Source organism: Arvicanthis niloticus, chromosome 2 (genome assembly GCF_011762505.2).
Source record: "Arvicanthis niloticus isolate mArvNil1 chromosome 2, mArvNil1.pat.X, whole genome shotgun sequence".
In the NCBI taxonomy this organism is placed as follows: Eukaryota; Metazoa; Chordata; class Mammalia; order Rodentia; family Muridae; genus Arvicanthis; species Arvicanthis niloticus.
The window spans coordinates 115,552,138-115,579,446 of record NC_047659.1 but is presented as its reverse complement, the minus strand read 5'-3'; the positions used below and the strand labels follow the sequence as shown (position 1 = coordinate 115,579,446).

The 27,309-nt window shown below is 42.6% G+C and overlaps 1 protein-coding gene across 3 annotated transcripts in view; it reads right to left on the bottom strand.

Annotated features, from left to right (window-relative positions):
- The window catches only part of Rin2 (Ras and Rab interactor 2), a 201,180-nt gene that overhangs the window by 134,786 nt on the left and 39,085 nt on the right, over positions 1 to 27,309 (bottom strand). Inside the window, exon 3 of one of the 3 annotated variants that reach the window (XM_076929902.1) lies at positions 9,899 to 10,020. The exons of the other annotated variants lie outside the window; for them this stretch is intronic. The gene's annotated coding sequence lies outside the window, so the exon portion shown is untranslated. The remainder of the gene's footprint in view (positions 1 to 9,898; positions 10,021 to 27,309) is intronic. 3 annotated transcript variants of the gene reach the window in all.

Below are 27,309 nucleotides of genomic sequence, written 5' to 3'. Positions count from 1 at the left end.
TATGATCATTTAACCCCTGAGCCTCAGTTTCCCTGCACCTAACCTGAGATCAATAGACAAGCTGATGAACCTCACAAACATAATACCTAAAGAACCTGTTTATGAGAGCAAAGTTTTATTCTGGCTCCATTTCAGGGGTCTCAGTCCATCACGACAGAGTTCATGGTGGCAGGAGAGGATGGCACCTCACATCATACCACACCAGGAAGCTGAAAGAGTGACCAGAACTAGGGAACATAACTCCCCTAAGCACCCTCCGACTGCTCTGTGTCTACACTACTCTAGATAAGGAGCACTATAAACATGAGCCTGCAAGGAATATTTCAAGTTAAAACCATATGGCCCGATCTAGACCTGCTTCCTTGATTGGCTTTCCATTTCTGGGGTTGACGCTGGGCCTTGTCCTGATTTTTTTTTTTTTAAAGATTTATTTATTTTATGTATATGAGGACACTGTTGTTGTCTTCAGACACACCAGAAGAGGGCATCAGATTCCATGGCAGATGGTTGTGAGCCACCATGTGGTTGCTGGGAATTGAACTCAGGACCCCTGGAAGAACAGTCAGTGCTCTTAACCACTGAGCCATCTCTCCAGCTCCCTTGTTCTGATTTTTAATAGTGGTAGGTTCTCAGAGATTTTAAGGCCACTGGCATCTCTGGAGATACCAAGTCTTTAAATTCTAGAAGCCAACCCCCAGTGACAAACATCCTGCAACAAGGCCTTATCTTCTAAATGACTCCAAACGGTGCCACCAATGAGGGAACAAGTGTTCAAATATATAAACCTGCTGAGGACATTCTCTTTCAAACTACCACACCCAGTAAGCCATGAGGACACTGAGGTCATCCTCCAAAATAAACAAAATTCTTCCTCCCAGTAGAAGAAGAGGACACTGCTTACAAAGTTCAATCTATGATTCTATACATCTATGATTCTATGAACCCTATGATTCAGTTTTGGCACAGGCTATGGGGCCACATCTGTTACTCCCAAAGCCAGGTGAGGTTATAGATTCAGTTCAGTTAAACAGAACTAGAAGAACAAAAGCCATTCATGTTCAAAACTCAACACCATACATAAAATCCTTTGTGAGCAAGTCCTTGCCTGGCATATATACCTAGGGGATAGTTAAGGGAGTGAGAGGAGCCAAAGAATAAAGAGGTGAGTGGTAAGGTGGTTCAATGGTGAGGGTGAAAGGGCTTGCTTAGTGTTGACTGACTGTTCAGCTTCCATTAACAAAACACTTTAATAAATGTCAAAAACTCAGACCTGTGAATTTCTAGAAAGATAAAGAGTTTGTTATCAATCACTTTGGACATCTCTGAGCACAATGAGGTGTCCAGGAGAGGAGCCAGAGAAGCGCCTGCAGCAAACCGTTAAGAAAGCTGCGTAGAAGAAGACTCCAGTGGGTCTCCTGGGATCCAGCTTCTCTCTCTTCCTGACCTTGCTAGGTGAAGATGTTCCCCTAGCCCTCCAAGAAGTGAGCAAGTGGAAAGACATCCTCACAGTTACAAGTACGGGGAGGGAGGAGACAAAGGCCATGGAAACTTAGCCTTGAAAGGAGCTTATGAGTGGGTATGCCAACGGTTTCTTTAAATCATTTTCTTTTTATATTTTTGCAATGTTAAGGATTGAATACAGGGCTTCACACACGCTGGACAAGAACTCCACCTTTAAGCTACATCTCCAGCTCCTTTGCAATAATACTGCACATTCCTGTACACTGTGGGGAAGAGCTTTCCACAGAAAGGGACTGGTGTGTAACAACATGTTAGAAACAAAAGCGCGTTTCTTTTCTTTGTTTTGATCTGTGCGTCCCCAACTCCTGCCACAATGGAGAAACTGTCTGCACCTTAAGAGGAGATTACCAACCAATCCAATACTGCTGTCTCTGAGAGCAGGAGCTTGCCCAGTGTGGTGGTTTGAATATGCCTGGTGTAGGGAGTGGCACTGTTAGTAGGTATGGCTTTGTTGGGAGAAAGGATGTTACTGTGGGGATGGGCTTAGAGACCCTCTTCCTAGCCACGTGGGAGTCAGTCTGTTCCTGGCTTCCTTTGGATGAAGCTGTGGAACCCTCAGTTCCTTCTGCACCATACCTGCCTGGATGCTGCCGTGACTCCAGCCATGATGATAATGGATTGAACCTCAAGACTGTAAGTCAGCCCCAATTAAATGTTGCCCTTTATAAGAGTTGCCTTGGTCATGGTGTCTTTTCACAGCAATGGAAACACTAACTAAGAGACCTAGGGATTGCTGTTTTGAAGATTACTTGACTAAACTTGTTGCCATTGTTTGATAACCTGATTACTATGACATAAAGTTCATAAAAAAAAATTAACATCAAATTTCTTTGAGGAAATAGCTGTGCTCATCAAGATTAACTAGTGTTCCTTATAAACATAAAAATCAGCTGAATTGTTTAATCTCAGTAATGGAATAGAAACTCATTATATCCTAAAAACTATCAAAGTTAGAGATGTGAATTATGTGGTTACAATGACCATAAGAGACATTCAAACTTATGCAGGCCTAATAGGAGAAACGAAGTAAGGTTTAAAGAAATATAGAGAGAAAAAGCATCGTCTCCCAGTTGGCCAATTAGAAATACTAACAAGAAAAACACTATTTAATATAAAGATGCAGTGCAATTCCAACTAAAGTACAAACATAATTATGAGAAATTAAATGAAAATCTAAATAGGTTTGTTCTTCTGAAGATTGAGCTTCTGATGTATGATGAAATCTGCCAATATCATCTGGTCATTTATAAGTTGTTCATATGGGAATAGGGAATAAATCCTCTAGTTTTGGTGCAAAGCCTAATTAGGAAATAATCATTTACTCTAATATTAGTGGAGTGAAGCAGGAATTCATCTGGATGAACTGGCACCTGTCCCACCCAGTGTCTGATTGCTGAGCGCATTCCATGTTTTGTAGTCCAGCTTCCCTAGGGGGTGGCACAATCAGCATGGATGTGTAGAACCGTGGTGACATCATGGAACGTGGCCTCTATCTGGCTCATGTAGAGTTAGTACTTCTGTAGAAGTACAGGATGGATGGACCCTCTGGTTGTCCTGCATCTCAGATAACCCATCCATCCGAAGGACCAGAGACAGAGCATCAGGTGTCATCTCTCACCAACATGCATTTTTAGAATTTTAGTTCTCATGGTGTCACCAAGCCCTGCTACCACAACCTCTTGCTCCATGTTCTCCCTACACCACAGATACAGGCTATGGAGTAGTGGAGGGCACATCTTCCCTGCAAATGACGTGCAGACATCATACCTTGAGTTTAAGGCCAGCTCCATACAAATGACATTATTGCATCAAAGACAAATAAATACTACTTTGGGTGTGGCTTTACTCTGCTTTGAATGAGTGAGGTCTTTGAAACATGAGAGCTTTTATAGCTGTGTCAGCAGCACAATTCAAGTTAAAAGCAAGGCTTCAGAAGGGATGGGGGGGGGGGGAGAGGGGTCCAGCTTGTCTTTTAGTAGCTTTCGAGTGTGGGTTATTGAGAAATTATGGACCCCTTTAAAACCTCAGTGGCCCGCTTTGAAAAATGGGAGATAGCAGCAGCTAGGAGTATAGAGATGAGGAGTGTAGCTCAGTGGTCAAACACTTGCCTACTATGTGTCCACAAGCCTGCAACAAACTGTCAGGCAATCACTGGAATTGAAAAGAAAAGTGGGGAGAGGGGGATGCTTGTAATACTTATCCATAAGGTGGTCTAGTAGCTTCTACTGCATGAGGTGTGTGAAACCCTGCAGTGTCATCTGCATGACAAATCTGGGGTATCAATGCTGTGATTAAAACTAACCAAGACCCTTGGATGCCATCTGCCTGATTTACACCATCTACACCCTGTGTTAGAGGTGTCAGCTTCTTAGGAAATTAGACAGAGCTGGAGACAGAGGTCAGCCTCTCAGCTCAGCTCTGCAACCTTGTGCCTCTGTTTCCTCATCTATAAAACTGAAGACAGCGAGAGCGCAGCTCAGGACAGCAGCATTTCATCGGGGTCCTCGGGGACACAGGTATCAAGAAGAATTAAATGTGTAAAACTTTCATTTCAGGAAATGCCAGATGGGAGGAATGGGAAGGGCAGCTGGGAAAGCCATCAGGCTGGGATTCAGATTTTGACCATTCATCCTATTTTTGGTGCATTAAAAAAAAAAAAGGCACATGTCTATACTTCCCCTTAAATACTGTACCATATGCATTTTAAACTAGAGTTCAATTCTTTTTTCAGGTTAAAAAAAAAGTGTATGTAAAAATTTACACCAAGTTTTTAAATGACTGAAACCATTTCGAAGCAGGCAGACACCAGACATTACCTGGCTGGGAGCAATTGGCAGCTGCACATTCTTGGCGTGGAATGTGGCATTCGGGCATCTGCTTATGTGGTTTCTACAGATGCTGAGCATAATCGGCTGCTGGGGCTCTGAGAAGCAGACTAAGACAGAGGTTGGATTGCAGCGGGCTTATTATGGGACAGCTGAAGAAACCAGCCATCTCATGGCCCCATATGAAGTTATGGAGGTTGGCTTTGACTAAAACACCAAGGGGTTTCATCAAAATGATTCTTAAACACACAAATTTCATCCTCTATTCTCCTCCTTCCAATAATATGTATTTTCTGAAGACTGAGTCTTATCATTTGCCTATGTTCAGAATCTTGAGAGCATATCCCAACACCTAAGGGTCTTGAAGGGTAATTCCCAAACTTCTAATCGAGAGTGCTAAATAAGACAATAGAACCCTTGTATCCTGGCTTCTTATGACTGGGGTGTGGTTGCATTCTCTGGGCTCTGGCTAAACAGATGGGTCCATGAAAAGCTTTGCTGGAAACCGGGCCACATATCTGGGATCAGCACCAGCACCCATGTGGTAGTCAGGGGCCAAGGCAGAACTAGTATGGCCTTGAGCAACAGCTAAAGATGTGACACTGACAGCATCCTCCTGCCCCTGGCTTATGGGTGGGGCAATTCTGCTAAGTTGTTATAGGAGCCACTTAGGATGCTCAGTTCATGGTCCATCCACGATTCTGAGAATTCTATTCTTTGCTATCGTTTTTTTTTTACCTAAACCAGCTAGAGGCAATTCATCCACATGCATGCAAAACCTCAGCCAATATATAGACTTCCAGTCACTTTGTAAGTCACAATGCTCTTTCATCAAACATAATGCCAATATTCCTTAACTTACTATAGAGTTAAAGTCCAATAAGCCTACTACAAGCTGAAAATATCACATTGAAAATGTGTCAAACATATCTAAACTACAAAACACAACACAGCCCAGCCTGCCTTCAGTGTGCTTGAGACACTGAAAGCAAACAGCCTACAGCCACACAATGAACAGTCCTGGACTGTATATTGCCAGCCTTGGAAAAGATCAAATTTCAAAATCTAAAGTATTGTTTCTACTGAAATTCTATCACTTTTATACTATTGCAAAGTGAAAAGATAAAAAAAAAAAAATCACTGTAATTCAGGAGTGATCTGTCTTCTCTGGGAGCCTGGCATGCTAAGTAGGTTGGCCACTCTAATATGGGTTGCTCCTCTGCAGTCTAGAACTCTAGACTCTCTACACCCTGTAGAGCTCAGGGGCAAATGATCAAGCACATAGATCCTCACTTGAGGGTCCATCATCATGGAACCCAGGATGTATATAATTTGGGCTAGGGTTTTTGGGAAGGGCTTCATTTCATGTCTCCATTTACAGCCTTAACAAATTCCTCTTATTTGTATGTCCACCTACTTAAGGTTCCCATAGCCATTTGCTTGCTCTATTTTTCCATGCATGTCCATCATAGGTATCTGCCAGGAAAATACCAACATATTTCTCAGGAAGCCGCTCAGTCATGACCTCTGTGAACTTCTTACTGATGGGCGGTCATTTCAGCACACGTGGGCAAACCCTTCCTACATGTAAGTGTTCTCCCATTATGACCTCACCACATCTGTGATTTTGATGAGGTACACATCTGGAATCATTAATACACCAAAGTGAAATTTGCAGGCTTTATCCTCCTTCTACCTACGATATCTGCTAGGGCTTCACATCAGACAAATCTACCAAGATGCCAATTAGCAAAGTGACACTGAGATACCAAGGCTGGTTAAGGCACCCCAGTGGCCACACAGTGTAGGGTCAAAGCAAGGCAAGGGTGGTTCTAGGGATGGTGAAGTAAATGAGCCATTCAACAGCTCCTCTCAGAAGTCAGTGAGGTTGAAAGGGGTTGAAGGATAGCCTAGGCAACTTCATTATGGCCCTGTCTCCAAGTCCAAAGTTGAAAAACAGGCAGGGTCTGTAGTTCAGCGGTAGGCCCTAGGTTTAACTCCTTGTACTGCAAGAGAAAAATGACATGACCTGCTTGTCACTGTAAATAGAGGAAGTACGTGATTCATCCTGCTGTGTAAGTCAGGCCCAAAGACAGAAGACACAAGTGGAAGTGGGATACAACTGTCCCTCCATGTTCCCATGGCACTGATGTAATTAAAAAGTACATATGACACACCCTTGACCTAACTCACAGATAGACCCAATCCTCAAGGCTGACAGGAATGAGAGAAGTTCTATTTTTGACTTATTTCCAGTGAACAAGGAGGAACCTGCTGTAGAAGCAGAAGTGATGGGCTCTGTGAGGGCAGGTTCTTACTCATCCACATGCCGCTGATAGCTAAGGGTGGGAAACCTGGTCAGGCTGCAAACTCTGTCTATACAAGCCAAGATTTCAAGAACCTTGAAAGGCCTGGAATCTGTCAAAGTGTCCCTTCCAACAGGAAGAATGGAAAGTTATTGCTAATAGGGTCTGGATTCCACCTGCACAAAGAAGCAAATTGCTGAGGGACACGGTACTCAGCTACTGTGTCTGCACAGACATCACAGTGAACTCACAGGATAAAAGGCCAGTAAGGATTCCAGAGGCATCAGCAGACTCCAACCATTTCAGTAGATCAGATGAATAATTTCTAGAAAAGAAGCACTCAGAAAAGGGGAATCTTATCTTTCTAAAAACAAAACAAAACGAAACAAAAACAAAAACCAAGGCTCAGTAAAACTGAAGGTATTTTTGTAAATATGCTTTTGACCCACAATAACGTCAACTGCAGCGGCAGGAAAAGCAAATCTAAACAATTTGCTTATTAGAGTGTCTATTTTACGTAGGAGGATCAAATAAATTTGGTAAGACTGGAAAGGAAGCCACCATTACTACGTAGGTTGAATCCTAAGGTTGCCGAGGCAGTTGCAACGGAGAAGCTGAACACTCCTTAGGCCGTTTCCACAGTCATTCTAGAGCAGCCAGAAGTCACGTTTGAGGTTAAAAAAGAAATCACATAGGCACTGTTTGTGATCGTCTCTAAGCGCTTGAAATAATTGAATTGGTGAGACAAATGCTGGACTCTCAACCCAGGCTGAGGCAGGAGAATTGTGAGCTCAAGGTCAGTTTGGGTCACACAGTGAGTTCCAGGCAAGTCTGAGCGTTGTTGAGAGATTCTATTTCATAGAGATCCCCAAATCAACCTCGTGTCATAGAGAGGCAGATCTAAGTTTTAGGGAGCCTGACAATCCATTTCAGAGATCCAGTATGAGAAAGAACCCCAAATCACCTATGTGAAACAGCCACAGGCCTCAGGAGGGAACCAAGAAGAAAAGAACCTGGATACAATGTAAGTCTACACTCATCTCTTCATCTTGGCCATAGCATTAGAAGAACACTTTACTAATGTAATCCACAAATAATATACCTGACTCATCCTGAAAGATGTTCATGGTAAAGTAAGTCTGATATGCTGGGTATATTTAAGCCCCATCGGTAAGCTGAAAATCATCTCATGTTCAGCCAATGAGGAATGTGCTTCTTCTTGATGAGAGTCTTAGAAGCTCGAGGCTCTGCGGCAAGCTTAGTTTTCAAGGAAGGAAAGGAAGAGGTCACTGATGACAGACCCAGTTAAGACCTAATCATAATCACAAGAGCCCATCTTCATATGGAGAGATACAGAACTAAGGGAAAAAAATCTGCAAAAGCCAGAGCAGATACACCAACAGCTGGATTCCATTTTAAAGCTCTGGCTGGGCCTCTCTTCACTGACCCTCTCAGGTTAAAGTATAATCACTAACTCAGCCAGTGCTCTACAGCAGTCTACAACCTTTTTAACACTGCAACCCTTTAATACAGTTCCTCATTTTGTGGTGACCCCCAACCATAACATTATTTTTTGTTGCTACTTTGTAAATTGTAATTTTGCTACTATTTTACATCACAATTTAGATATCTGTATTTTCTGATGGTTGTAGATGATTTGATCACCAAAGGGGTTCCAATCCACAGGTTGAGATCAGCTGCCTTAGAGGGAGTGCAGAGATGTTTAAAGCAGGTCTCACCATCACTCACCCACTTTCATTCAGATGGGGTCAAATCGCTAACTAGGGTGAAACACAACCTTGACTCAGACTTCAGATCTCAGTGTGCAAACGTTGTCACTACTTTCTGGTCTTCATCATGTTCATCACCCATGAGCTTCAACTTTAAGGGCAGGATCCCCAACGACAGGCAGATTCTTATTGATTTAGCTACATGAGAACCAAAACAGAGGATCTTTGTCCCAGGGAATGATTGTAACTTGGAGCAGTCATTCAGTGGCCTCAGTCTCCTCACTGAGAACATGAATACTCAGCCTGTAGAACTATTTTCTGAAATGTGATCTACTACATTGCTAGGCCAAATTAAAGTATTTATGTAGAGCTGGAGAGTTGGCTCAGTGGTTAAGAGCAGAGGACAGAAGTTCAGTTCCCAGCACCTACACCAGGTCACTCACAACCATCTGTAACTCTAGCTCCAGGCCAGAGACTCTGTGGGCACCTGCACTCATGTACACATCCTTACACATAATTAAAAATAATAAAAAAAAAATCTTCAAGCAGGTCCCCCAACAACTAGAGCAGGAGCTGTCCCTGAATCTGTTGCCTGCCTATGGATCTCGTTTCCCTAACTGGGCTACCTTGCCTAGTTTCAGTGGGAGAAGATGAGTCTAGTACTGCAGTGACTTGATGTGCTGAGGGTGGGATGGGGGTGGGGAGATGGGAGTTGGGATGGAGGGAATGGGGGTGGGTAGTATGTGGGGGAGAGGAGGATGGAATAGGAGGGAGAATCTGCGAGAGGGGGTACTGGGAGGAAAGGGGGCTGTTACTCGGCTGTAAAGTGAACAAATACATTTAAAAAAAAATTAAAAATTAACCCAAAAAACCAAAAACAATAATAAAAGGTAAATCTTAAAAAGTATGTAATCATCAGCTTTTTTTTTTACACAGTCCACAGTCCACTGTAATGATGATTACATTATCAAATAATGATAGCACATAAGAAACATACAAGTACCTTGCAGGCTAAATTACAGTATAAAATGTAAACTCTAATGTGCCTGCTAAAGTGAGCAGGAAAAAGTGACCACTAATAACTAAAATGTGGCTATGCTCATCCAGACTGATGTCTTAGTGATTTACCATCAGGATCTGCAGATGTGTAGGGCTTACCAGTATGAGCCAGCAGGCTCCTGCTACACTGGGAGAATAAGTCCCATAAGCAGAGGCACTACGGGTGCTTTTCTTCACCATTGTGATCCCATCACCTGGGAGACTGAAGCCTCTTAGGGTCAGCGAAGAGAGACCCAGCCAGAGCTATAAAATAGAATCAAGCTGTCGGTGTTTCTGCTCTGGCTTTTGCATTCCTTAGTTCTGTATCTCTCCATGTGAATGTGGGCTCTGCCATCAATTCCACTGTTTAGTTCCTGGGGACTCTCACCATTTGGCGGATTCACTTACAAACAAAACAATCTCATTTATAGGCTTTGAGAAGCCCACTGAAGAATGGTCAAATCTTTACGGGCCTCACCCTAAGTGTTAAGAAGCAGGTCAACTTCTGCCACACCAGTCCAACAGCATTCTTAGTCTGCAATGTCTTCACGATGCTCAGACCACTGAGCCACCTACAAAGAAAAGATGCCTGGGTCTATCCTAAGGGTGGATAGCCCAGAGAATGATTTTACAGGCTTGAAGATTCTGGAGACCATAACCCTACCTTGCCTATAAACATCCTATAAGATACTGAAGGAAGGGAAATAAACCAGGTCTAGTCCTTGTGGCGTGAATCCTTAGACTTTTACATTGTTGCTGCATCCACTTTAAAGATAAGCTTGGTTTTCCTCTACCAGAAGCAGGGCTCTGTCACCTTCCACACAATCTCCAGTAGTTTTACCTCCTTCTAGTTCCTCAATGTGGTTGAGCCAGACATCCGCCTTCTATAAACCACCATCTGGAGACCACTTCCCTATGGTACAGTAAGATGCAACCCAGTCGGTTCTTATGACCACACCTCTCTCTCTGGCTTTGCAGAGAAGCCAGAATAGCAGTCTCTGAGTCTCAGTGGGACCTCTTGGAATTTCTCTCTTCTTGCTCTGAACTCTCTCTCTCTCTCTCTCTCTCTCTCTCTCTCTCTCTCTCTCTCTCTCTCTCTCGCTCTCTCTTTATCTCTCTCTCTCTCCTCTCCCTCCCTTCCCCCTCCCCCTCTCCCTCTCCCTCTCCTCTCTCTCTCATGCACACACATTCACATATAGTATGATATCCAGGCATGTGGCCTCTAGGCATGGTCCTATAAGTTGCATAACTTTTATTTCTATATTCTCTCTTTCCTAATTATTAATTGGCTGTTTTTCATTGTCATGATCCTACATTTTAAAAAATCTCCTTTTCTGGTTTTGGGCGTGACCTTCCATAGTTTATGTACTAATGGGTAATGCATACTCATAATTCACTCTTACGATCTAGAATCTATAACACACCTAGTAGTCAATGAGTGATGGCATACACAAATACTGCACTTCTCAGACACCTATGAGATCATTATTAAAATTAAGAGTAGTGACTTGGAACAGAGGGTGGGAAGTAGAAGTTATTCCAAGAGAGACTTGGCAAAGAAGTTAACTTCTAGGGTAAGCCTAGGAGGATGGGTAGATGGACGGACTTTAGGTAGGAAGAAGAACCTGGGCAGGCAATGAGAGGTAAGCCCATCTATGCTCTGGGGAAACTACAGATCCAATGTTGACACCACTGCAGGAGCCTGAGAACTCTATGAATGGGGATTAGAATCTAGCCATGGCATGAAATGTCTTGTAGGTCATGCAAAGAGATTTAGGTTCTACACTATAGTAGACAATGAGACACAGCCTCAAAGCTGGCTGGCTACCTGTTCAAAGACTTGAAAACCAGTCACAGATATAAGTTCTAAAGTTCTGTTCTGTTTGTCTGTTCTGTTCTGTTCTGTTCTGTTCTGTTCTGTTCTGTTCTGTTTTTCTGACTTATTGAACCCAAAACTTAGAGTACTTTTAACCACTAACTAGTTCTGAGCAGGGTCGTACAGTGGTGGAAGGCCAACCATATGGGGGATAGCATTCATATGAGATAAATATAAAGGATGGGGCATATATGTAAGACCTATTTAGGGACATAAAACTTAACTACATGTGGGAGGTGGGATGAGTTTCCCTCATCTTAGATAAAATTCAGGTGTCTCTCTTACGAAGATGGGTAAGGAGCAGTGCAGTTCACAAAAATCAATGGCATGCAGACAGACAGCAGTGGTGGTAGGAACAGCTGAGGGTGAGGAACCATGGGTCACCAGTCACCAGAGTGGCCATGACTTAAGCAATGGTTGGCTTTGTGGAACCCAAGCACATGTCAGAAGATGTAGAAAAATGTTCTGAGGCCAGCAATACATGGAATTCCCAGGGTGAAGCCAACACCAGCTACCGAGCCCAGCAGTGCCAGGATCACTGTCAGCAACATCCTGGACCCACTCCAGCTCCCAAGAACTAGCTGGTAAACACACAGGAATTCTGCCAGCTATTTGTTACATCCATGGTAGTTTTATGCAAATATTTTTCTGCCACAGAGAAATCATCAAATACTACAGATTAGATTGACTTTCCCTAGAGCTCACGCCCAGAGTTGGCTACCTACACACACTCTTGGAAACTAAAGATAAATAAATAAATTCACTGGCCCTGCCCCTGAATTGCTGAACCAGAAATGATAGGATAGTCTTCACAGCTCTTCCTCCACCAAGGGACTTAGATTTAAGATAGAAAGATAAAGAACCTGGCTGTAGATATGTAGATTTACCACACATTATAGCAAAAAGAATACTGGACTAGAAACTGTGGCTTTTCATATACACTTAATGCACACGTCTCTGCAAAGTCATTAAACTTTAGTATCTACAGAGACTGGAGATGGAGGCTAGAGATGTAACTCAAAGAAAGATTGCTTATCTTGTATGCATAAAGCCCTAGATCCAATTCTCACGATCACACACACACGTAAATACTCCTCACCCTCACAAAAGCAACTAATGTATAAAAGTAAAAGCTTCAAAGTTTGAATTAGATATAATTTCCAGTTCCTTACAATTCTCTGCTTTCTTTTTCCAAATGAAAAATGCAATCTTGATGATTAAATTATAAGTATTCTTTGGAAAAATGGAAAACAAATGTATGGTGACAGAGAGTACTGGATTCTGGACTGAATGTCTGGGTCCCATCCAGATTCCCTTATGATAGTGTTAGTGACCTCAGTGCCCTGAGTGCTTGCTCACATCCTCCACCACTTGAGGATGTAGGGAGAAGGAAGCCAGCTACAAGCCAGGAAGCCTGTGGCAAGCCAGGAAGCAGCCCTCACCAGAACCCAACCATGTTTGCACTCTGATCTCAGCCCTTTCTGGCTTTCAGAACTAAAAGCAATATATCCCTGTTGCAAAAGCTATTACCTCAGTAGTATTTTGTTATGACCATGCTACCGGACTAAAACACATTCTCATCTTTACTTACCTAGAAATAAATATTGCTAAGTGTTAAGAACATGAATATGCATGCATGCTCAAATGTGTTCATATGTGAGGTACCTGCACACACACACATTTTTACATAGAGAAATCATTGCACAGACTGTCTACTGGTGTACTCTACATTACACCATGAATCACGGACATCTTTTCAGATATATTTACCTTGTCTCTTTCATAAGTGAAGAATATTACTTTAAAGACAGATGTACTACAATACCTCAACTAACTAAAAAAAAGTATGCTTTTAGTTTATTTTTGGTGTTTTAAAACCATGTCACAACCGCTTTTGATTTTTTAAAAACTCTTTTGATCCATGTCCTATTAGTTTTTCTTAAATAAAATTCCTTAACTGTACTTGCTAGGACAGAACATGTGCAGCTTTTGTTTTGTTTGTCTTTTCAATCTCTGCTCTTCCTGTGTGTGTTTACGTGTCTGCGTGCCCATGCACCACAATTAGAGGACAACCTCAGGCATCAGACCTCACCTTCCATTTTGTTAGACACAGGACCTTGTTCGTCGGGCTAACTGATTTGTAATCATCTGTGGAGTGGCAGGCCTCAGCTTTCCATCCTGCCATAGGAACACGCCCACGAACATCTCTCCCAGGCCACCACTTTACATGGTACTGGGATTCTGAACTCAGATCCTCACGGTTGCTTGGCAAGTGCTTTAACCACTGAGCCATCCTCCTAGCTTCTACGTGTATCTTTTGTGACTTTATATTCTTGTAAACTATGAGCATTAACAGTCGTTAAATCTTTACTGGTCTGACAGGTAAATCAGAACACGTCACTACTGCCTAAATTCACACTCATCTGAATGAATGGCAATGGGTGCTCGGCTGAAGCTCAGACTTTAAATCCAAGTCACAAGAACTTGATCCTCAGCTTTGGCCATCACCAATATCTGATCCAAACAAGCTACTGACCATATTATATCCAATAAAAGAGGGGAAAAATAGAAAATCGGTTAGAACCAACATTCTTAATAAAATGTCAGCCCTCTTTAAAAAAAAAAAACTATCTTGATACTAAAATTTGTTTTGAGAATTGTATATTGCAGAATGATCAGCCTTGGTGTATCTACTCAACAAGCAAGCTGGGCAGACCTGCTCAAACCTCTGAGGTCCGTGAATTCCATCTGGAGGCAGCGAAGACACAGCATCAGAGGACTGTCAACTTGCTCTCCCCCCCACTCCTCTTCTAATATCTCAACGCCCATAATCAGCTTGAAGAAGCTAATGATGAGTCAGCGCCCCTATTCCCTGGGCATGGGGACTAAGGTGGTAAATGTTGGGCTGTCTCCCTAGGGAAAAGTAGTGGTTTTGTCGGAATAGAGAGGATTAGTTAGGGTTTATTGCATAGCCATAACCTGTTAGTAGAAATCTGTATAATTAATATCAAGATGAAGATATAAACTCTTAAATGGCACCAATTTACTTTGTTTACAAATTTTAAGGTTTTCATTGGCATGAGCTTCTTAGTGATATAAGAGTGAGATGAATATTGTTACTCTCATAGGCATTGTACCAGTATAACACACTTAGGAATACAAAGCTTAGACACAGTCCTTCTTTAACTTTTTTAACTGATATGAGATGGTCAGCCTGTGAGTTAAGGGACTATAGCAAATTCATGACTTGGAGTTTATTATAAGGGTGTTCTCTATGTTTTATTTAGAAATAGCTGAGTGGAGTTAACAGGCAACAGTCCAGATTACCTTACATGGATAGCTGGTTTTCAAAACATCAGAAATCCTTAGAATTGACATGACAAACATTTCAGTATTAATGTTCATTTTCATTAGAGACCTGTCTGCTCCGGACAGCTTTCTATGTTAAATTCTAAGAAGAAATTGAGCATCCTTGGAGTTACTCCAGTTGTGGTGAGACAGCCACTAGGCAAGAATTGCCACTTTCCTTCTACAGACAAATTACTGTCCAGAAAAGGACACACTTGCAGAATAGTCGACTGATTATATCTGCCTAGACAGAGTAATCAGCCCTTAATAATTCTGCAGCACTAAGGTCTGTCAGATGATCCTGGGCCAGAAGGCAGAAGAACAGATGCTCCAACGTTTTGAAGTAGAGCGAGTGTCCAGGTGTTCAGAGGTCTCTATAAATTGGCTAAGTTTTAGAAGCTATGCTTTGTGCTTCCCACAATTATAGTCAACTCAGTCATTCTGGATTTCTGATGGTGTTGAAAACTTATAGCTATTTACTTTGAGAGAAAAGATCTGAGTGTAGGGTCATCAGCTGACATTCATCCTAAAGCCAAGGAAAAAGCCAGGTTCAGAACTAAGTGTTTTAGTTAGGATAGATGACAGAGGTGCTGGTTAGTCAACAAAAGGATGGACTGGGTATTAGGACTATCTTGTACCTCACTGGTACAAATAGGCATAATTATGCTCTAATTGTATTTTGAGAGAAAAGTTTCCTTCTAACAGGAAGGGTGATGTGTAGGAGGAGCTAAGGTGGGAGGAGTACTGAGAGGAAGAAAAGGAGTAAGAAGAGGAGAAGAAGAAGGAGAGGAGAAGCTAGGTGATGAAAGAGAGATAGAGGGGGGAGACATGGAGGCAGATGTTCATGTATCTCCACCAGTCAAAGATAGTTGATATATCTAGGTTGGGTAGTGGGTTACACCTCTGATTGAACAATACCAAACTTATAAAGCCTATGATTAACATTTCTTAAAAAAATGTATAAATGCAAAAAGGAAAAGGGGGCATGGGATAGGGGTTTTCTAAGTGGGGGGAATGGGGAAACGGGATGGTATCTGAAGTGTAAATGAAAGATCTAATAAAAAAAAGTATTAAAATAAAAAAAATAAAAAAAAAAGAAAAAAAGAAAATATAAAGGCAGTTTTTCAGTACCTTTCAGCTTCCATTTTGCCAGGCTTGGTGGTAGGGGCCTTTACAGACTGAGCCTTCTCTCTGTCTCTTGATCCAGCTTTGTATGCTGGTGACTCAACTTAGGTCAGTGATATCTAACCCTTGCCAGGAGGCACTGTGTGCTACTAGTGTTTCTATCCCTAATTTTCTATCTTTGGAAGCTTATAGGGAACCTGAGTTAAAAATTCAGTCTTAACACTACCTAAAGCTGAAAGCAAAATAGATCTTCTGACACCTGTCTAGCCTGTAACTAACTTTAAATGTTTGTCCCCGTACTCTGACTCATGAACCTGAAAGGTTTTACTAGAAATAAGAAAAGGGCATCATGTGGAGGTGGGATTCCCATCTACCCTTTGGGGCTGATAGACTCGAGCTTTCCATGGACAAGATTACATAGAGTGGAAACTACTGAAAGTAATTGAGCTTAACTAAGTTACCACTTTCCGAATGACTTGGTACGTCTTGTCTAAGGGGCAGCAGCCAAAACATCTCTTGCCTTGAATTTCTCTGAAGTTAGACTCTAGTAAGTTCAGATGTGTTTGGGGTATAAAAATCCATTCCAAGTTTTTCTAAACTGCATCTATATGGTAAAATTCAACCCATGCACAAACATGGTTCACGTACCATGCGCCCATGGGGATAATGATTCTTAACTCATATAACTGTACCTGGTGTGTAGAAGTGAGTCCCCAAATGAGACACATTTGCCTTTTCTCAATATAAGATTTATCTGTATATTACAAATAAAGAGGAATCCATGCACTGCTACAAAGCACACACATTCTCAAGAAGCTGAGGCTTTTGCTACTTCCCCAAAGCAGGATGTGGTGGCCACCTTCATCCCATTCCCTGATGGCAGCTGTTCAGCTGGTGCTGGCCAATGTCACACAAGGTGGCTTGCTCAGTCATGACAAATCAGCTTCCCAGAGGGCTGTGGGGCAGTTTAGTGATCCAGAGGAAGTGAATGGTACTGAATCATGGCGCTAAGGGTAGGAAAAAAATTACAACCATGATTCACATTATCCAAAAGAAAAGGTTAAGGAGCAGGGCCGTGGGGACTACAGATTGAAACCACATAAACACACGTATCAGCAAATACCACACTGAGAATGTCAGTGTGGCTTCCGCTTTTATGAAGTGCAAGGAAGCAGCAGACAAGCAGCTTTTCAAAGCAAAGCCCAAGAAACACAATGATGGCAAAGTGAACCAGTGTCATCCCAGTGCAATTACACAAAAGAACGGAATTCTTCTTAGTGAATTTAGGACTTGTGAGGAGAAAGAGTGAGCCAATGTAATAATTTTGGCTGACCTCCAATATTCCTTTATATGCCTCTTTGATTTCTTTTGAATACCACCAAACTTTTAAACTTTGACTTTTTGCTTATATTACTTTTATCTTTACACATAAGAGTTTTTGCGCAGGGCAGTAGTGGTACACGCCTTTAATCGCAGCATTTGGGAGGCAGAGGTGGGTGGATTTCTGAGTTTGAGGCCAGCCTGGTTTACCAAGTTAGTTCCAGGACAGCCATGGCTACACAGAGAAACCCTGTCTCGAAAAAACAAAACAAAACAAAACAAACAAACAAACAAACAAACAAACAAAAAAGGATTTAGTGAATGACAAATTGATTCTCAGGGAGCATTTGAAAAACTGAAAGCTAGGAGGTGGCAAATAAATTGAACAACATTCTTTTCCTGCCTTATTTTTTTTTTAAATAATGTCATCTGATATTGGATAACTCACGCACTGGTTGCTGTTTTAACTCAGTCAGTTACAGGTATGTGTTTGGTACTTTTATTCTACGAGAAATGCTGAGAAGGAGAGGATTTTGTAAGTCAAAGAGAAGACTGGTGGGCAAGTGGAAGCCGACGTGCAAAGGCCACTGTGGAGGGGAACACACTGAGAGACCCACCACGGACATGTGTCATTGCGCATGCTTAGTCCCTTCATGGTCTGATAGCCCACTGTCATGTGAACTTTGTATGGCTGGCAATTTCTCCACTATACACATAGGGAAAGGACAGAGGAAGTTGGACAACTCCTGTAGGAACGGGAGAGAGGAAGATATTGAAAAGCATCTCCACATCTTTTCTAATCACCAGCTACCCATTCCCAGCAGGTAAGGAGGCTTTCCCCATTAAAAAAGATCCACTGAGCTGCTGGCTGGTGATCAGCCTCTGGCCAACGATTTACAGTCCAACTCCTTCTTGCCCTTCCTTTAGATGTTTTTGGTGATGCTGACCATCTTAAAAAATCAATTCCCGAGTCTGCCATTATGACAGGAGAGCAGTGTGTACTCGAATACTGTTCACTCTTTTATGTGGAAGTAATTTTGAACTTGGGGAAAAAACAAAAAACACCTGTAATTCTTAGGAACATTTGCCACTTGGTAAAAACAAACCAACAAAACACAAAATAAACCAAATGTGCAAACTACTATTAAACCAAGGGAGGAATACAAATGACAGATGATCAGCACGTGGAAGGATGATCAGCGTCATGAATCGTCAGGGAGATGCTCAGACCACCAGACACTGCAGCAGAGCAAGGGGATAAAACAGGAGATCTGTGATATCAGCTGTGGGTGGGCACGTGGCTCAAAAAACAGCGACGCTGTTCTACATAGTAGCTTGTGAATTATAATAAAGCCAAAACAATCATATCTACCAACACAGAATACACAAATGAAATTCAGGATATTTATACAATGAAATCTAATTAAGACACAACAGGGTCAAGTGTTGGATGGAAGACACAGATCCCTATGGAGGAGTTAGGGGAAGGGTTGAAGGAGTTGAAGGGGATGACACCCTTATAGGAAGACCAACTCTGTCAACTAACCCAGACCCTTGGGAGCCCCCAGAGACTGAGCCACCAACCAAAGAGCATACAAGGGTTGGTCCATGGCACATATGTAGCAGGAGACTGTCTTGTCTGGCCTCAGTGAGAAGGGATGCACCTAATCCTGTAGAGACTTGATGCCCCAGGATAGGGGGATAAAAGGGTGAGGTAACACTCTCAGAGGTGAGTGTGGAGAGCTCTTGGTGCCACTTCTAGGATACTGGCAAGAACTTGACATTGGGCTAGGACATGGAAGTAGGCTCAAGATCTTGAGCATCTTGATAAGTCCCTGAATACCATGGGACTTCGTTTGTTGCCTTGCTTGTTCCTTGTCTATTATGCTTATACTTTGTTCCTTGACCTAGGATTTACCCTATTCTTTGCATGTACTTAGAATGGTATAAAAGCAAACTGGGGAAAAATAAAGGTGCCTCACTACTTGCTGGGGTCATACTATAATGTCTAATTGTCCTTTCTTTCTTTAATCCTCCCTCCCTCCCTGGAAACCCTGTTGGCTGGCTGAGCTGGCTTGGTCAGGTGAAGCCGGAGATGGGGGGTGGGGAAGAACTCTTCAAGGAAGGACTGGGAGGGGGCAACATTTGGGATGGAAATAAAAGAATTAATAAAAAAAAAATGCAAAAGGGAACAAACTGGCCTATGAGTTACTTTAATAACATAATTGAGTGAAAGTAGTTTAGCCCAGAAAGTCCATTTATTGCATCACTCCATTTTATGAAATGTCTAGAAAGTTGTATAAAGTACCAAAACACACATGTATATACTTAAAGCAAAATTTATGGCATATACATTATACTTAAAGCCATTTTTAAGAATGGGAGCTTAGACATACATCAGTAGAACATGCTTTTAATCCTAGCACCTGTGGGTCAGAGGCAGATTTCTGTGAGGCCAGTCTAGTCTATGTAGTGAGACTTTGTCTTAAAAAATAAAGAGTTTGCTCCAAACATGTTTTTTCTGCCTAAAATTAAATGTGGGGTTTCATATAAGCTCCTTTTAAAAAATAGTTACATAATGATCAAAGGTTCTGTTGTGCCTAGTATTAAACGTTACCCCTTCCTTTCCTCTAAATCTCTTGAGTGCACTGTCACAGATGCTAACAGCACCTCTTAACCTTTTTTTCTTCATTGTAATTGAATGCTCAGAAGAAACCACTTAGGGAAGGAAGGACTTATTTGGATCATGGTTTCAGAGTGTTCAGTCCATAGTTGCTTAGCCTCCTGCACTTGGGCAGGAAGCCACAGCAGCAAATGTGTGTAGAAGAGGCGGCTCTTCACATATCGGCAGACAGGAAGAAGAGAAAGGGAGAGAGGAAGAGTCCAGGGCAAGTTATGGCCCTTAAGGACATACTCCCAGTTAGCTACTTCTGAGAAAAAAGCTTCTTATCTACCTTTACACCTCCCGGATTGCTGTCATTCTGCATCTTTCAAATGGTTAATCCATTGACTAGGTCAGACACTAAGGGGCTGTCTCCAGAAATGTCCTCACAGACTCACCCAGAGGAATGTTTTATTCAGGTGCTCTTAGGTGTTTCTTAATCCAATAAAATTGACAAGACTATCAGGAGACCACATGTCTTCTTAGTGCCTACCATTCCCACTTTGGGGCCCCGTGACTCTTACTGAGAACTTACTTGGAACAAGAGCACACCCGAATCACTCATGGGCAAGAAGTACCAAAAAAGAGTCATTGGCCCTTGGAACAGTCTTCCTCAACAATGGACAGAAGTGTGGATACACACCCCTGTTCCCTGTTCTCTTGGGTGAGGTTTAAAACAGCTCTCACATGGCCCGAAAGGACTGAGCCCAAGTGTCCACAGTAAAAATCTGCTCATATACATAATATCTGTCTCTCAATCTATTATGGGATTATATCTTCATAAACCCACCATAAACTGAAAATATCATAAGCTGAGACTATATTCCATACTCCTAGCCCACTAACACCATGGGGTAGCATGCAGCCTGCTATACAGGATGGGTTGTTCTCCCTTGTGATCACAGGGACAATCAGAAGCTATGGCTCACAGTGGCTGCTGAAGATCCTAAAATGGACCATACCCTGCATATTGCAAGCTAAGAAAAAGCTCAATACTCAAATGTCAGTGGGTCATTTCTACTAAATATACCTGGTTTTCCCACCATCATAACTCAGGGGTTGCCAGCTACTTTTCCCTCTCTGTCCCATTTCCCTGTTCTCTCTCTCCCCACCATCCTTCCTAGAGTTGTTGATGACTGGCATCTAGATCCCAGGGTCTGATTTTGGAACTCCCAAATAAGAGAGTCAATAGGCAGGTCTTAGTTTGCGTTTCTATTGCTGTCATAGAACACCATGACCAAAGCAATTTGGGGAGGAAGGGATTTATGTGCCTTATACTTTCATATCATTGAACATAACAGAAAGGAGTCAGGGCAAGAACTCAGACAGGGCAAGGTCTTTGGGGCAGGAGCTGATGCAGAGGTCATGGAGAGGGTGTGGCTTACTGGCTTGCTCCCCATTGCTTGCTCAACCTGCTTTCTTATAGTACCCAGGGCCACCATCCCAGGAGTGGCACCACCTACAATGGCTCCCTCCCTCCGGCCCCATCAATCACTACTGGTCTACATGCAGGCCCACAGCCTGAGCTGATGAAGGCATTTTCTCAATTGACGTTTCCTCCTCTCCAATGACAATTGTTTGTGTCAAGTTGACATAAATCTACCCAGCACAAGGTGACACTTGTTAATTCATGTACACATGTTGTTTTGTTCTCTTGGGTTATGTTAATCTATACAGACAGAAACATGCCACTAAGTATATGAACTTTAAAAAGATTTATTTTTATTATTTTTAACTATGTGCATGTGAGTGCGTGTGCTCTCAGAGTCCAGAAGAGGGCAACGAATATCCTGGAGTTGGAATTACAGGCAGATGTGAACCCTGACTCCCATAAGGATTCTGAGAATCTAAACAGTCCTCTGCAGTACTTCCCTTAACCACTTAGCCAGCCCCAAAACACAGACATTTTGACAGTATTAATGTGACATACAGCTTCACTAATACTTTAACTGAATGTTCCATCAGGACAAATTAGATGTCACTGTGGTACCAGCATTGGGTTCCTGTGTTTGTTTGCTTGCTTGCCTGCCTGCTTAGCCTGCTTAGACAAAGCATAAACACAGTATAAATAACTTAGGAGAGTTGGAAAGATACTCAATCATGCAAAGATTTCTTCTGCAGGCCTCCTATGAACAGCCAAGAACTCAACAGTCATGCCAACCTTAGCATATGCTTTATGACTTAGAACTTAGAAGAAGCATAAAACAGCAAGTCTTTTCCATGCTAACTTGGAAAAAGTCCTGTAAATTTATAACCAGCGTGAAAGCATTGCCTCTTCTCCTTCCAGCTAAATTGTATCCTCGCCAGCTGAGAGCGCCAAGGTATCCAGAGAAGCAAAGAAATGCCATATTTTACAGCATCCAAAGGCTACACCTAAAATGTAGGAAAACACGCACATCCCCAAGACTGGAAATTGCTCTGGTGTCCTTACTGCTTTTATCTCCAGACAAGCAAGAACAACTGGTACCCACGGATTCCACATCAAACTATTTTATGAGTGAAGCATGCTGCATACTCCGAAGGCATCATGAGTCTAAGATGCACAAAGCCATCACACAAAATAAGGCAAAAAGTCCCAGCTAACATCAGAGATACTGAAGAGGTTTCTGTAACATAAATGTACATAGCATCTCACTAATAGTAATTAGCAGATCACCAAGAACAATCACAGCTACTACTAAAATTAACAATGGTAAAGCAAAAGCTTTCAAATTTCACATTCTGGTTTCCCAGTCTGGCAGAAGGCAGAGGCAAAGGGTAGGCTGCCCTATTGGTCTTAAGTCAAGGTCAATATCAAGAACTGTCCCAGCAAAGGCAAATAGTCTGTTCTTCCTCTTGACTCAGGTTTGAACATGTGACATGTTTTTTTTTTTTTTTTTTTTTTGCCAATAGAATAACAGAGAGGTGACAAGCCTAGGTCAGAAGAGGCCTTTGTGCTTTTACTTGTACTCTTCCTGAACCATGCATGATAGGAGAGAAGCATCCTTCAGGTAGTTCCTGCTCTGTCCTGCTCTTAGGATGTGATCAGAAGCCTGCCAGGCTTAACAGCCTTCAGCAAATAGCCCAGCTGAGCCAGAGCTTGGAAAGAAGCAGTCAGCCAACCCCCAGGTTCCTGAGGGACACAACCAGGTTCTGCCCAGCTGAGCCTAGTCCCATTCTGTACAACTTCAGCCAACCTATTGTTGCATGAGCTACACAGATGTGTAAAATCCTGTTTCTCACTGAATTTTTGGGATAAGCATTAACCCAGGAGGCAAAAGAGCCATTCCAGGAACCAAAGGAATAGTGTGTGGGTAGGTTTGTTTCCCTTGCTTCTTCTCTAAAAAGATGGGAAGCACAATGGAAAGGATATAATTATGTTTACAACTCCTTTAAACAGTTATTTCCCCAAGAATAGTCTAAATTCTGTGGCTCTTAATGGCACAATGGCAAAATGTATGCTGTTTACTCTGTCACAGATCCCCAAACTGAGCCCCACACATCTTGGGGCTGGCTAGGTTGGTTTTTTTTTTGTTGTTGTTGTTGTTGTTGTTTTGTTTTTGTTTTTTTTTTTTTGTTTTTTTTTTTTCAGCTTGATGATGGAGGCCAGAAAGAGGGTGTTGGACTCCTGGAACTGGAGTTACAGATGGTTGTGAGCAGTCATGCAGGTGCTGGGAATTGAACCTAGTGCCTCTGGAAGGGCAACCAGTGCATGTAACCACTGAGCCATCTCTCCAGCTTTCAGATATTTTCTTGATTGGTAATTGATTTGGGAGGACCTGTCTCACTATTGAGATGCCATCCTAGGCAGGTGGGCTAGGACAGCATCTCAATAAGTAAGGTGGCTGAAGAAGAACTTGTGAACAAACTAGTGAGCATGGCTCTGCTTGAAGCTCCGGACTTGGCTTCCCTTCATCAGGGCTTATAACCTATAAGACAAAATAAGCTCTTTCCATCTCAAGTTGGCTTGTGTCAGTACTTCATCACAGAAACAAAAACCAAATTAGTACACCATGCTTCTGGTATCACTATTCCTGTATGTTCTTTCATTCCTATTTTTAACAATTAAATATTTTATGTGGGTGGTGTATACACGGCAGGCTGCACATGTGGAGGTCAGAGGACAACTCGCAGAGGTCAGTTCTCTCCTTCTACCATGTACGTCCCAACCACTGAGCTCAGGCTGCTCAGGCCACCAGGCATGGCAGAAGGTGTCTTCACCCACTGAGCAATTTCTCTGGTCCTACATTCCAGTTTTTGACCCCAAAAAAGTAAGACATGACCTCACTCTTATAAATAATGGTGAATACTCACTGAACACCAGACTGTGCCAGATGTCACAACTCATCTTTAACTCTGAAATGGAGACAAGAATGGCACCCACCAACCTTGTGTGAAGGTAAGGGCATGCAACCTGCCTGAAAGGTCCTGACATATAGCAAGCTTTCCAGCACTAATATTTATTTCAAGCAAAGTTTATGCATTATTTCCATATTTAGGATTCTAAAACCATCACTGAAAACAGTGAGGATAGGGTTGAGGGGGCAGAAAAGGAAGAAAAAGCACTCAGAGAAAAGAAAGAAATGCGTTGTTACCAAACCTCTTAAGACGTCAGCCAGCTGATGGCAGCATATGCCTGCCTCTGCACAGTAAACACAGAAGAAGAAGCACTGATTTCTGAAATTCTACTATAGTGTAGAGAGGAGAGGGGTGTTCACAGGGGAGGTAGGTCAAGCTGTGCTCCTGTGTATACAGGGCTGAGGCCTGAGAGATATTCCCAGAGACAGTGCCCAGAGTGAGGAATTATTTCAAATAACCCAACAGTGGCCCTGGGACTTTGCTCTGGTGTACAGAAGTTTAGGGCTGGTTCTGAACAGTACTAGAGCACCGTCTGTGGTATGTAAAATATGGCACTTAAACTGTTGGAGGGGCCTTCAGGATGTAGCCAGGGGAGAAGAGGGAATCCAAAGTTGGTGTTGAAAAACACACAGCCTAATTACACAGGCAGAGTGGAGGACCAACTCCAGATAGTTCACTTATTGCTTGCAGTAGGGTCTCCATTAGTGCCATCCTTCATTTTCTGTGACCCCTCCCCATGCTGTCCTGAGGACTGCAACTGTAACTAGGAAAGGGGAAGGAGCTCAAAGCTCTGTAACACCAGTTGTTCCTGGTGGGGAAAGCACCTTACCATGAGATGCCCAGAAGAGGACACTAAGATGCCGTACAAAGGTCACCTTAGCTATTCTCTGTGTGATCCAGGGCAAGTCAACCTGATCTCTTTGGTCTCAGTTTCTCCATGTGAAAAAAATTTATATGTGTATATGTATATGTACACACACATACACACACACACACACACACACACACACACACACACAGAGTATCCCTCAGTATCCCTGGGAAATGGTTTTAGAAATCCCCAGTTAGCAAAATCTGAGGATGGGTAGGTCCCTTATATAAAGTAAAAAAAGTATTTGCATACAACCTATACACCTTTTTACATTACATTTTTTTGGGCGATTTATATGCTATGCAAATAGTTGCATTATTAAAAAAATAAGGTCAGGGGGAAGGTATGTATGTGTGTGTGTTCAATATTGTTTTTTGTTGTTTTAATAAGCAGATTTAAACTTTTTAATGCACATACAGAATGCTAGGTTTCTTTATGACATTTTCATACATACTTTGCTTAGATCAATCTTCCCCCTGCCTCTCACCCACATCTCTCCACTCCAACCCCTTTGTATTCCCCTTTCCTCTTTCAGTCACTCTTGCTCTATGATGCTCTCCACCCACTTCCTTCAATCATTTTATTTGCCTCCCAGATTCTTCTTTCTCACTAGTTGACTTATACCGACATTCAGCACATAATCATGTTTATATAAACTAGAAACCAAGATTCTCATTCGAGAGAGAATATACAGTACTTGTGCTTTTGTATTGTTTACCTTAATATAATATTTTCTAGTTCTGATGCGACCTCCATGGCTTTGGGTTGTCCTGACTGGAATGACAGAGGAAAGGGAGACCCACAGACACATGTACAGAAAAACTGGCACTGGGTAGGATGTGCATGCTGATGGAGACGCACCAGCAGCAGGCTAGAAACTCAGCAGTTATGTTACAGACCTGGACTAAGGAGATGCATTTATTGTACATAGCTGAAAGAGGGGAACCAGGTTAGCTCATCTTGATAGAAGATCTCTGTTGTCACCAAGAAGTCACCAAGGAGAAGGAATCTGTTTGAGACTTTCTGTACACACTGGCTTTAGTCATTCATGACATCCACATGTGGACTGGAGGAAGGCTTTTCCATCCCTCCGAGCCTGACTCAGGGAGAGCTCTGCCATTCACGGTCTGAGGTACTGGGTTCTTGACGTGGCCGTGCTCATGCCAACAACACACATCCTCTCAGAAATCTACCTGCTCCCCACATGGTCCTGCAACTCTGCAACTGTATTTTCCTTTTTGGTTATATAAAATTCTATCAGTTTATGACTGCTTCTGTTTATAAACATCTAGGCCGTTGATTGCCCTGTAACTGGAAATAAGCAACAAACATCTTCAAACACACCCTCTTTGGTAAGACGGAGTCTTGGAGTCTGTGTTTGAGAGCTCACGACGATAAGGTGGCTCATGTGGTCGTTCTATCTTCAGTTTCCTGAGAAACCTCCTCACAGATTCCCGTTGCGGCCACATCACTGAACACTATTATAATAGTAATATGAGCTCCTATTTTCCACATTCCCCCCAAAATTTATCATTTTTCTTGGTGATAGATATTCTGACAGGAGGTGGGATATCAAAATACCTTTTATCTCATTATACTGATGGCTAAAGATGTTGAATACTTTAAAAATAATTTAAAAGATGTTAAACAAAAACTTTATTTGTTGTCCATTCGTGTTTCTTCTTTTGAGAACTGTTCCATTTATTTGTTGGTAGCTGTAGTTTTTCCCAACTCTTTACTGATTCTTTATGAGTGTCACATCATGCACCCCAGTCCTACTCCTCTCTCCATCCCTTCATATTCATCCTCTGTTCTTGCAACCTCCCCACCAAGAGAAACTGTAAAACAGACAAAACAACATATAAATGAAACAAAGCATAGGAACCATCTGTCCACACATCTTCACTTACAAATGTGCAGTGAGTCGTTGGTCTGGTTTGAGATCTCTGGCTTCTGCCACACTGTCAATATTGGATCCTCATTGGGACTCCTCCCACTTAACCTGTTGTTGCCCAGTGTCATGGAGATCCTGCAGCTTTATATCATCAGGACTGGCCTTTTCCAGCACTTCAAGGGTTCATAGATGGTGTAGATTTTGGGGTGAGCCAACTCAAAGCCCTGGATCTGGGTGTGGGTGATAGCTGAGCTGGTCAGCCCGCTGGCTCTACCACATCCACACTCCCAGGGAGAGCTCTCCAGCACTGCCACCAGCAGGAGGCAGGGTCAGCTTTCCCACACTCATGCTTTCAAGGTCAGCTCACCTGCCCCGACCAGAGCCAGCTCCACTGTGCTGTCCAGCTGAGGCACGGGGTCCACTCTACCCAGTGCTGCAGCCATTAGGAACTGGGC